General features: G+C 51.0%; 1 long non-coding RNA gene across 1 annotated transcript; it reads right to left on the bottom strand.

The window, feature by feature from the left end:
• Positions 1-2,154: 2,154 nt before the first annotated feature.
• LOC137203647 (uncharacterized) lies at positions 2,155-12,662 on the bottom strand. Its single transcript, XR_010933220.1, has 3 exons — positions 12,525-12,662; positions 11,046-11,223; positions 2,155-5,332 (listed from the first exon to the last, which is right to left on the bottom strand). It is a non-coding gene; the product is annotated as an uncharacterized lncRNA (long non-coding RNA).
• Between the last annotated feature and the right edge of the window lie 14 nt (positions 12,663-12,676).

Genomic DNA, 12,676 nt, shown 5'->3' with positions numbered 1-12,676 from the left:
TGGAACTCCTACTGCGGAGAGTCAATATGGCTGTTCCCATTCTGTGCCCTGAGGGCAGCTTTTTAGGAACTGCTTGCCAGGATCAGAGCAGGCAGATTGAAAGTCCCAGCTCCAACATCAGCCCAGGCCATCCTCTGCCTTCCTTCAGCCAAGAAGATGAGCCCTTCAAAATAGAGTCCCCTAAGTAGGAATCCAGCAGCATACAGGGCATTCCCTCCAGGGTCCTGAGTAGTTTCCTCCTTGGCAAATCACAGGCCTGGGTTCCCCAGGACCATCTCCCACCTGAGGAGCAGGCTGCTGTGGGCTGGACTCCCGCCCAGCTAGCACCCAAGCAAGAATCGTTAACAGCAGCTCAAGATTGCCGATTTTACTGCCCTCTTCCCAGTGGACCCTGGGGAACAACCATCCCCTGGAGACCACCAAGGCAGCAGCTCTCCTAGGAACCTTCAGGTTTAAGAGACACCGTCCCACCATTACCCAGTTGATTCCTGTGGCCATGCACCCAAACTATAATGTACACATGAATCCCCTGAGAATCTTGTTAAAATACAGATCCTGATGCAGTAGGTCTGGGGCAAGGTCTGAGACTCTGCATTTCCAACAAGCTCCTAGAAGATGCCAGAGCTGCTGCTCCACAGACCACACTTTGAATGCAAAGCTCCAGACCACAGGATGATCAGAAGGGTCTGGAAACCAGAACACAATGTTGAGTAAACAGAAACAACATCAGTTGTTGGGTCCCCTCTTTCTACCTTGAAATTTTTATAATCTTGATACCCCTTCTGATGGCCTCCCAATAAAGTCCCCATTTAACTCAGGTTACTCTAGGAGGTTTCTGGTATTTGCAAACAAAAGAACCTTTCCTAATATCCAAAGGTAAATCCCCCAAGTAGGAAAGGGTGACTCTTCTTCATCCCATCGCTTATTTTACAGGCCAGTTCTTCCAGACCCACGACCAGAGCCTGGCTAGACCCACCTGCTTCTTAAAGGGACCAAGTCCCCTTTTGGGGGGCTTCTGATCATTTAAATCTCCTTCAACAACACAGAAGAGGTTTTCAAACATTACCCCGGGGATTCCTCATTGCCCTCTCTCAATATTTTCCCAGAGACCTGAGGCTCCTTTGTGGGCTTCAGTCCCTTGATTGCCTCCCAGCCCCTAAGCTGTCTTGTGCATTAATTAGCTGGTGACTAATTGCTACCTAATTGCCAACCGGCTCCCACCCACACCTGCATCAAGTAGTCATGGGTATCTGCCAGGGAAAGGTCTTTTGTGAGTCCAGTGGTTCACTTTTCCACAAATGTGGGCTGAACTTCTTCTGTGGTACCAGGTCACATTTGCAGCCCTGGGGACTCGGTGGTGAGCAAGACAGACTTGGTCCTTGCCTTCAGAGCTCACATCTAGTGGGAGCCAAATAGCAACACAGGGACTTCCCTGGTGGCGTAGTGGTTAAGAATCCGCCTGCCAATGCAGGGGACACGGGTTCGAGCCCTGGTCTAGGAAGATCCCACATGCTGCGGAGCAACTAAGCCCGTGTGCCACAACCATTTAGCCTGAGTTCTAGAGCCCATGAGCCACAACTACTGAGCCCATGTGCCACAAGTACTGAAGCCCGCGTGCCTAGAGCCCGAGCTCCGAAACAAGAGAAGCCACTGCAATGAGAAGCCCGTGCACTGCAACGAAGAGTAGCCCCCACTCGGGCTTCCCTGGTGGCGTAGTGGTTAAGAATCCTCCTACCAATGCAGGGAACACAGGTTCGAGCCCTGGTCCAGGAAGATCCCACATGCTGCAGAGCAACTAAGCCCGTGTGCCACAACTACTGAGCCTGCGCTCCAGAGCCCATGAGCCACAACTCCTGAAGCCTGGGCACCTAGAGCCGTGCTCTGCAACAAGAGAAGCCACCGCAATGAGAAGCCCACGCACCGCAACGAAGAGTAGCCCCCGCTCGCCGCAACTAGAGAAAGCCCGTGCACAGCAACAAAGACCCAGCACGGCCAAAAATAAATAAATAGAATTTTTTAAAAAAAAGAGTAGCCCCCACTTACGGCAACTAGAGAAAGCCCAAGTGCAGCAACGAAGACCCAACAATGAAGGCCCGACGCATCCAAAAATAAATAAATAAATAAATTTATTAAAAAAAAAAAAAAACAGCAACACATAAATTTCAGATAATAACTGCTATGATTTAACAAATAATAAAAATACAAAAGGATAATACAATACAGAGTAATGCCTGGAGCTTCAGATAGGTGCGCTGGGAAGGCCTTTCTAAGGAGGTGACATTTGAGTTGAGACCTGAATGGTACTCAGGAGCCAGCCAGAGTGATGATGAAGAGAAAGAGCTGTCCAAGCAGAAAGCACGGGGAAGATCAAAGGCTGGTTGGGAGGGACCAGCTTGGCCTGTCTGAGTAACACTCACGGCATCCTTTCAGCCCCCAGGGATTCGGGAGTCAACCAGCAGGTTGGAGCTGGTTGTAAGAATTGGAGCAAAACCTTTTCTCTCCTCTTTTGCAGAGGCTGGGGGTGAGGCTTACTCCACATGGCCCCACCTCCAATCATCTGATTGGTCAGATTTCAGGATCCTGATTGGCCTTTGGTGGTAACTAGGGCGCTCTTTCTTCAAGGTTCCAAACTCCACAGTCTTACTTCGGACTTAGGGAGGAACCCCTCGGAGGGTCCAGTTAGGGAGCACGCGGCTTCCCCTGGGGAATCAGGCCCAGGGCTCTGCAGAGAAACAACAATGCAGATTGCCATGTGAAATTTCTTGATTTTTAAACGTTAATGATAAGTTGGAAAAGCTTTTTAAAAGCTGTGCAGGCCAAACACGTGTCTATGGGCAGGACCTGGCCCCTGCACACCCACACCCACCCCCCGCCGCCCGGGGCGGTGCAGTGGGGCTTGGCGAATGCCTAGTGGTAGAGGTGATGGACAGAAGGAGTCAGGAAGGACACTAACTACATCCTGGATTCTGAAATACCCTGCCCTGGAGAAGGAACTCGCTGCCACAGACACATACTGAGCACCTATTGGTGCAAGTCTCTGTGCTAGGTTGGGGGGTACAAAGCACATTGTGAGGCTGCACCCTCCTCCAGGGCAGGGGGTTGCCTACCGCAGAAGACCTGTGTTCCGGTCCTGCCTCGGCCTCCTGTAATTACCGTGGGTCCTTGGGTTAGTTCATCAGCTCTGGGATTCGGCACATAGCCTTATGTTGATAGCAGGTTAACTAAATCAGGTGAGGGAAGATTATGAAAGGCCTTGAATGTCTAGGTAGGGAGTTTGGGCCGGATCTGTTAAGGGGGTGGGAGCCACTGCAGGTTCTTGATCAGGAGAGTGATATTCCAAGTAAAATATTTTAGGAAAATGAATCAGGCCACCTGTGCAGAGAGAAGAGGGTCACATACCATCCAGGTGTGGTATAGTGAGACAGCACCTGGGTTTATGCAAATAAGATCTTACCACCCCTAGCTCAAAAGCCTTTGGTGGCTCCCTGCAGCCCTCACAGCAAAGTCCTTCCTTCTTACAATGGTCCAAGTGCAGGACCATTGTCCTGGGTGTATGACCTGTGCAATTGCACAGGGCCCCATACTTAGTTTAATGATTTACTGTCACCATCTTGAAATTCTTAAAGGGGTCTCATGTTTTTGCTTTGCATCAGGCCCCACAAATTATGTAGCCAGTCCTGCCCACAGGGACTGGCCCCTGCTCCCCTCTCCCTTCTCATTTGCACCCCGCTTCTCCCTAACCCTTCAAACTCCAGTTGCTTTAGTGTTCCATCAGTTCCTGGAGGTTGTTCCTTCCTGCCTCAGGGCATTTGCACAACCTGTTCCTTACCTGGAACACCACCCCTCATCCCAAGACCAACTCTCTGTTCAGCAAATTTCTTCTTATCCTCCAGATCTGAGCATAATTACCTCCTGAGAGATAACTTCTCTGACCTCCCAGGATTATCTCTTCAAAAACAAAAGTTTAAAAATAATTTAAAGTAGGCCCCCAGTACAAGCTCCCATAGTGCCATGTGGTTCCCACTTCAAAGAAATGACCGTAATCTGTAATGAAAACTTTATATGGCGCTCTGTTCGCTGAGTCTGTCTCCACCTCCAGACTGTGAGCGCCACGATGCTCACAAACCTGTCTGTCTGGCTTCAAAGGGAGGCTCAGAGATGGGTTAAATGGGGTGAAAGGAGGGGAAGCCATATCTCACCCATCTTGGACCTTTCCTTCAGGTTGGGCAGAAATTTTCATAATGCCCAGACCACACACCCAGTAGGGTCTGCTCTGGCCCTGGCCCTGGCCTTTCCCCAGCTGGAGCCCATTAGCTACAGACCCTCTTGCCCCGATCCCAGTGATGGGACAATCCTAGGGGTGGGTTGGGAAGAGGATGCGTTTTACAGAGCCAAGCTTTAGTCTAAAGGAAGCAATAATGAAATAATTTCAGACCTCTGACAGCAGAACAGCCATGGGTGTTTGGGGGCTTTGTGCTTGTAAAGGCTTGAGTAACATATCCAATTGGGGGAAATATTCCTTCTCTTAACCAAGTAAATAAAACCATTCATACCACAAGAGGTAGGAGGAAGGGACAGAATTTGCACAAAACATAAAAATTTGTTGACCCTGGCAAGATGAGAAAGAGCATCATGCCTGCCCAGGTAGCTCACATTTATTAAGTAGGTGCCATGTACCAGGATCTGAGCTAAGCTCTTGACACACATAAGCTCCTGAATGCTCACCCTAACCCTGTGAAGTTGGAACTATTCCCCTCCCCATTTTGTGGATGAGGAAACTGAAACGCAGAGAAACTGGGTAACTAGCCTAATGTCACACAGCAAGGAAACGACAGAGTTGGGATTTGCACCCAGATCTGTCCAACTCCAGATCTGTTCTGAGCCCTTCACTACCACAAAACAGCTACTCATTTGGCTTGCAGTGTGGTTTTGGCAAATTTGTCAACCTCTCTGAGCCCCATAATCTGTTTTTTTCTTTTTCTTGAACCCATGCCCCCTGCAGTAGAGCACAGTCTTTTTTTAAAAAATAAATTTATTTATTATATTTACTTATTTTTGGCTGCGTTGGGTCTTCGTTGCTGCACACAGGCTTTCTCTAGTTGTGGCGAGCGGGGGCTACTCTTCTTTGCGGTGCGTGGACTTCTCATTGCTGTGGCTTCTCTTGTTGCAGAGCACAGGCTCTAGGGCGCACGGGCTTCAGTAGTTGCAGCACGCAGGCTCAGTAGTTGTGGCTTGCAGACTCTAGAGCGCAGGCTCAGTAGTTGTGGCATATGAGCTTAGTTGCTCTGCAGCATGTGGGATCTTCCGGGACCAGGGCTCGAACCTGTGTCCCCTGCATTGGCAGGCAGATTCTTAACCACTGTGCCACCGGTGGTTAAGAAGCCCGAAGCACGGAGTCTTAACCCCTGGACCGCCAGGGAAGTCCCAAGCCTCAGATTCTTCACCTATAAATTGCCCCTTATTTAAGCCACTCTGTGCTAGGTACTGCCTGACTCCTCACGGTGCCTGGTGAGGGAGGGAATGTGGCAGAGCCAATGATTTGTGTTCTTCAACCTGTTTCCTCTTCCTGGGCCCTACAGTTAGCAGTCATGTGACTACACTCTCGCCAGTGAAAATTACATGTCATCCCCGGGCCAAGGCAATTAAGAATGGGTGAGTCTCTTTTGATTTTTAGTCTCCCATTCCACATGCAGAGGATTCAGGAATGGATTCCAGGGAGGGCCTTGGGGAGTCACTGCCTGGAAGAGAGCTGCCTTCCAAGGCAGATGGGTTAGGAGACTCCTGACCTATATCAGACTTTGCATGAGTGAGGAATAAACTATCATTGGGTTAAGCCACTGAGATTTTTGTTTTGTTACAGCAGTTACCATTAATTGCACTGAATGAAACTGTATCAGTTATTAATTTCCATAATAATGCTGCATAACAAATCACCCCAAAATTTAGTGCCTTAAAACAGCAACCAGGGACTTCTGTAGTGGTCCAGTGGTTAGGACTCCATGCTTCCACTGCAGGGGGCACAGGTTCGATCCCTGGTTGGGGAACTAAGATCTCGCATGCTGCACAGCGCAGCCAAAGAAACAAAACAAAAAAACCCCACAAAAAACAGCAACCATTTAGTTTGCTCATGATTTCATGGATTGGCAATTTGGTCTGGGCTCAGCTAAAGGTTCTTCTAGTCTCAATTGGCTGATTAGCACAGCGTCAGCCAGGACAGCTCATTCCTGTTCCAGTGGTCTCTCATCCCGGAGCAGGATAGCTCAGGCCTGTTCACATGACAGCTGGGAGGATTCCAAGAGAATGGGCAGAAGCTACAAGACTTCTTACAGTCCAGACTCAGAACAGGCAGTGTCACCTCTGCTGTATTCTATTGGCCAAAATAGGTCATATGGCTGAGCCCAGGTTCAAGGAATGAGGAAATAGGCTCTATCTCCTGATGGGAGGAGTTCCAAAGTCACACTGCAAAGGGGCTTGCATACAGGGAAGCAAAGCACTGAAGTTATTTTGCAACCAAACTACTACAGGAGGTATTAGTGCCCCCATTTGAAACTTCCTTCCCAGGTTCAGGAAGATGAAGTGGCTAGTGAATGGAAGAATCAGGATTTAAGCAAAACCCGAAGCTCTCTTCATGCCCCAAGCTTCCCGTATGACTCCGAAAACTGGTCCTCTTTGGCCAGAAGGAACCTCCCCACTTCTGCTAGCTGAACCAGGAATCCAGCACCCTGGGCTCACAGGGAAGGGGCCCCCAAATCTGGATCTCATTCTGGCCTTTGGAAGAACAGGGCATCTTTTCAGATATTTGAGTCTAGGAAACACCTTGAACTTCAAGCCTGGAGAAGCTGTGACTGCAGTGACCTGGGGCTGGCGGAAAGGCCTTCCCCTCCTGGCCTTTACACATCAGATGGCCCTAGAGACCTACTTCACTCTGTGACCCAGGCAGAGCCCACACCCTCTCGGTGCCTCAGTATAAGGATGCAAAGTGTAAAGAGAAAAGTGCTCAGCCTCTGGACTCACAGCACTGGGCTCAAATCCTGACTCACTTGCTGTCATTTCCTGGGCAAGGCCCTTGCACTCTCTGAGCCTCACATTCTCTTCTATAAAACAGGTGTGAGAGAAGAGGAGTCCCCATCTTGGGGGCTGTTGTGCGAACTGAATGAGAGAATGCACAACATAAATGCATGATGTAAATGACCTACTACCCCCAAGGTGGACTTAATAGCTGGCAGGTGGTGTTAGCATCATGTCAACCAAACCCCCATTTTACAGAGGAGAAAACAGAAGCTCAGGCAGGTGATGTGACTTGCCAAGGCCACACAGCTAAAGAGCAGTGATGTCATCAGTGATGTACTCAGGTCTATCTGATTCCAGAAGCCAAGGTCTTACCCCCTCTAGAGTCCTAGGTTTGAGTTGCCTCTTGCAGCCATGTGACCTTGGGCAAGTCCCTTTTCTCTCTCGGTCTCATTTTTTTCATCATCTAAATAAAGGATGATCTGCCTATGATGCCTTGTGCATTTTCCTCAAATGGGAAAATACATGGAAAGTGCTTAGCACAGTCCCTAGGACAGACTTGTGTGCTCAGCAATGAGAGGCTGCTATAACAGTCAGGGGTAAGTTGCTTAACTCTCTGTGTCTCGGTTTCTCTATCTGTCAAATAGAGCTAATGACGGACTTATCTCATTGGGTTGTTGTGAGGAATAAATGAGTTACTGTGGGCTAACCTCAGCACAATGCCTGGCACATGTATGCACGTCATAAGCACTTGCTATTATTTTAAAAGTTCAGAAACCTGTTCCAAGCCAGCATGAGATGATGGGGATCCCAGCCCCCCACTGGCTGAGGCTCCAGGCACTGCCTTTGCTACCATTCAGCTATTATTAGGCCCAGCGTCCTCATCTCAAATCCAGATGGGGAGCTAGAAGGGCGGGCAGTGCTGGGCCTGGCTGGCGGATGGCTGGGAACACTGCTGGGAGGCCGGTTTGGGTTTGGGCCCCACCCCGCCTGCCCTCCCTTGCCTGCAGTGGGTCCAGCCGCCACGTCTACACTTGGCTCTGAGGTCTGCACCAAACACTCCCTCCCACCGTGGCCGCCTCCTCTGGGAAGGTTCAGAGCATTTCGCGGCCTCAGCACTTTTCTGCCCACCCCGGGGAGGTCAGGCCTGCGTAGAAACTATGAATTGGACACTGCATGCCTCTGGAGTCTGCAAAGGGGTCAACCACCCTCCTGTCTAGAGGTCTTCATACCTACAGTGAGGCCTACTGGGTCCACCAAGGGGAAAGGGTCCACACAACTGGGTTCAAATCCCAGGCCTACCACCGATATGCAGTGTCAACATGGACAAGTGACGTCCCCCTGAGCCTCAGTTTCTTTATCTATAAAATGGGTATAATCTTAGCACCTACCTCACATGGCTGTGGTGATGTATAAATGAATGAATAGCACATAGTAAGGACTCAGTATGTGCTAGTTATTGTTATTTCATGCTTGAGTGTGCCAGGCCCTGAGGGGGAAACAAGGATTTGGGGAGGCTGGGGATCTGGGGTACCAAGTGGCTCCACCTCCAATTGCTGTGTGACCTGAAGCCTGTTCCTTGACCTCTCTGGAACTCAGATTACCACAAGGTGGGCATCTAGGACTCTATGATGCCACAATTCAGCTGCTGGGCTCACAAGTAGTTAAGAAATATGACAAGGCCCCATGTGGGCAGAGATCCCAAATGGCAGGGTACCATGGTTAGGAGCAAGGGTTCTGGGGAATTCCCTGGCAGTTCAGTGGTTAGGACTCCACGCTTTCACTGCTGGAGCCCAGGTTCAATCCCTGGTAGGGGAACTAAGATCCCGCAAGCCACGCCATGCAGCAAAAAAAGAAAAAAAAAAAAAAAATCAAGGGTTCTGGGTTCTAATCCTGTGTGAGGTGCTGGTGTGGCTTGGCCTTGTTGAGCCTGTCTCCTCTTCTGTATAATGATGGTTCTACCTCACAACATTCAAGCTGTGAGGTTCATGATAATAACAAAACTGCCACTCATGTGTTTTTATGGTTCCAACCCACTAGGCAGCAATTATACAGGGCCGCTGCCATAAGCCTAGATTACGCCAGGCATCAGGGAACTCCCAGAAGTGATAAGTCCAGGCCGGCCCATCCAGAACCCTCTCCTTTTTCCATGAGGCTGGTCTCCTGGGGTTCATCACAACACATTGCGCATCTCAGATCCCCTTCTCCTTCCCAGGGCTCACTTGCCTCCAAGTTTCCTACATTGAAGAGTCACTCCTTTCCCATCCTTCAGCACCTAGGGCCGGGCCCCCTCCTCCTCCAAGGCCGGAAGTTTATCTGACACTGTCGCTCAGAGAACACAGCAGCTGGATGACATCATGGAGGAGACAGCCTTGCCAAACTGGTTTGCCAAACAGATCCCCAGCCCCACTCCTGTGGCTGCTGAACTTGGGGGCCTCCAGTTCTGCCCACGAGGGAGAGGGTCACAGCCCTTGGATCCAGCCAACCCCAGCAAGAACCAGTTCTTCTCCTCCAGGGTCCCCATGCTCCAGCCTCGCCTACCTGAATTTTCCCCAGCAAAGTCCTCAGAGTCCTACCTGATTTCCTTTGCTCTCATGCTGTGCCCTCTCCAGGTTGCCTTTCCCCCCCACTTCCACATGCCAAACAGCAAGTGAGGGCTTTTTCTCCACAACTTTTAGAGTCCAGATACCATCTCTCCCCCTACCCTCACCAGGCTGTGAGACCCCAACAGCAGGCCCAACTCCCATCCAGCTCTAACCCCTCTACCCCTCCCACTGCCCAGCAGGCTCTAGACCCCTCATAGGCCCAAGGTCTTGGCCTTGGCTGGCCTCACAGCCACTTGTGAGCACATCCCAAGGTGGGGGTCTCCCTGAAAGTCTTGGAATTTTATGTTGTCTAGTTTGGTGGGGAGAGGGCTTAGAAAGCTCAGGCCACAACTCCCCCATCTTGCAGATGAGGAAACTGAGGCTCCAAGGGGAACAAAACTTTGCCTGGGCTGGAGCCAGGCCTAAGACCCAACACTCCTCTTGCCTCCTGACCCCAGGACTGCAGGGGTTTCTCTGCAGGACACCAGGGAGGGGGAGGAGAAGCCAGGGAGATTCAGGGATCTGGCACTGCCAGCTTGGTAAAAATATTTATTCTCAGACTGAGAGACTGGAGCAAAATATTACCCTTGGCCCCTGAGCTGCTCCAGCTACTCCCTACTCTGCCAGTCCAGGGTTGGACCTGGAGAAATCTGGACCCTTTCTGGGAGGGCCTGAAGTGAGCCAGTCCAAGCTCCTCATTGTATAAATGGACTGGCAGACTGAGGCCCAGGCCTCCCCAGTGCCCATAAGACATGTTCACCCTACTCACCTGTCACTCAGGGCCTTTCACAGATGGAAGGTCTTCCATCCCCATTTCCTGCTCCATCCACAGCCCATCTCTCCTCCTTTTCCCACTTACAAACCTCCTGGCCTTTATTCACACTGTCCCCCTGCCACTAATACTCTTTCATGTCTTTCCCCCTCTTCTCTGTGGGATGGATTTCTTTGCACCCTTCCTCAAGGATCAGTTTGCTCCTCCTCTAAGAAGTCTTCCAGGATTTCCTCCATCCTAGAAGCAGTAAGGTGGAGGAAAGGGGCTTTAGCATGGGGCAGAATTCCACTCAAGTTTGAATGCCATTACCAGCCAAGGTGCCTTCACCTCCCTGAGCTTCAGCTTCCACCTCTGTAGAATCCGGGTAATACTTATCTTGCACAGTGGTCAATTTGCATGCAACTGGTGCTCAGTAAACACCAGGACCCTCCTCATGGGACCTTTACTCCTTCCTGTGCTGTGGCTGCAAGCTTCTCCAGAACCACACCGGGCTGCCCTTTGATCTTTGTTTCACCACCATCTCGTCCCACCCCTTTCAGATAGGAAGGGAAAGCAAGTAGGTCTGGAGGAGGACCCCAGCCCTGAGGGCTTGATGGAGGGGCAGGACCCATGCTTATCTTCAGTACTACCAGGAACTAGTGAGCGCGTGTGTGACACAAAGTCCGCTCTCAGAAACTCACCTGTGCCGTTCCTCCCTCCTGGGGGGTGGGGGCAGAGCTAGTACGAAGCAGGCCATTCACTGGAGCCAAGAGCCGCCACTCAGGTGGCTTACGTATGTCCCGCCCCAGGAGGCTGTTCCAATGGGCGCGCGAGGTTTGAATAGGACCGAGTTGGCTTTGCAGGGCGCTGAACCTTGTTCTGGAGAATAAGATGACATCTAAGTTGGGAATTCCCTGGCGGTCCAGTGGTTAGGACTCAGCTCTCACTGCCAAGTGCCCAGGTTTAATCCCTGGTCGGGGAACTAAGATCCCACAAGCCACGTAGCCAAAAATAAATAAAAAAATAAAGTTTATTTAAAAAAAAAATGACATCTAGGTTAACCAGAGAGAGCCTACATGGGGCCTTCTCAGGAGAAGGGGACCTCGAACTAAAGCCCCAAATTGGGCTCTGTTTGCTCCTCTTCCCGTGTGACCTTAACAAGCCCCTTCCCTCTCAGAGCCGTGGTTTTCCCATGTGTAAAACGGGACCACCTCTCAGGGATGTGGGGATGCAGTAAGATGATACCTTTAAAAGAGTCTCAGAGTGGATACTGGCCCTCGCTCTAGATGGGGGCAAGGTGTGGTAGTGGGTGGTCACAGAGGATCTGGACAGTGGGGCTGAGGGGCTCTGCTGGAGCAACAGGCTGAAAGCACTTCCCCACAACCCCATATCACAGTGGTTAAAAGCACAGATTCTATACTCAGAAGGTGCTGGTAGGAACCACAGTTCCACTACCTATCAGCTGTTGTCCTCACCTGTAAAATGGGACAGTAATCCTGGGCTCAAATGGTCGTTATAGGGACTATATGCCTGGTACATGGCAAGTACAAAAAAATGAGTCTATATTATTATTGTTATTATTTGACAGACAGGATTCCAGACCCCACCTCCCAGGCTCCAACTCCCTTTGATGTCCATGGAGACCTGTGGGAGGCACCCTGACCTCTATCACAGGGGACAGAGTGGTTTTCTCCAGTGGGTCTGAGCTCTTGGGTCCCCTGGTTGATTCCTCATGTTGTCTTGGGCATGTTGGCTCTCTCTGGGTCTCAGTTTCCTCCATTTGTTGAATTCTGGACTTCGTGTTCCCTATTTAACTCCACAGCGCTGCAAGAGGCCGACGCTGAGGGGCTTGGAAGCGAGAAGCATGACAGATAAGGTCAATATCTGTGCAAAAGTGTGTCGGCTGGGGAAGGGGAGCTGTGTGATTGACCCTGCTCCATCTGAGGTGGTCCTTGAGGTACTTCAACGTAGGGTCAAGGTGCTGCCGGCCACTTAGTCCCTGCTCTGAGGTGACCTGGACCAGGTGTGCCGAAAGCAGCCTGGGGGCAGCGGCCAAGCCAGGGCACTGAAGCGAGGAGGGGGCGGAGTCGAGTGAGGGGACAGGGTCTCACGAACAAAGAGGAGGGCGGAGAGGGACAGTCCTGAAGGCTCCGCGAATAGTACGATCCCGGGCCACTTACCGCGGCTTTGGGCGCCCTCCCTGACTTTGGCGCAAAGCTGCATCCTCCTGGTGACGCCCACCCGACCAGCGAAGGCCGCTTGAACAGTGGCCCCAAGTCTGCAAACCCCTACAACCTAGGCCCGTGAGGGGCGGGGCCTCTTCTAGGGGCGT

The sequence above is a fragment of the Pseudorca crassidens genome, chromosome 12 (assembly GCF_039906515.1).
Source record: "Pseudorca crassidens isolate mPseCra1 chromosome 12, mPseCra1.hap1, whole genome shotgun sequence".
NCBI classification, from domain to species: domain Eukaryota; kingdom Metazoa; phylum Chordata; class Mammalia; order Artiodactyla; family Delphinidae; genus Pseudorca; species Pseudorca crassidens.
The sequence above is the reverse complement of the archived record's forward strand: the minus strand, read 5'-3'. Positions and strand labels throughout refer to the sequence as shown.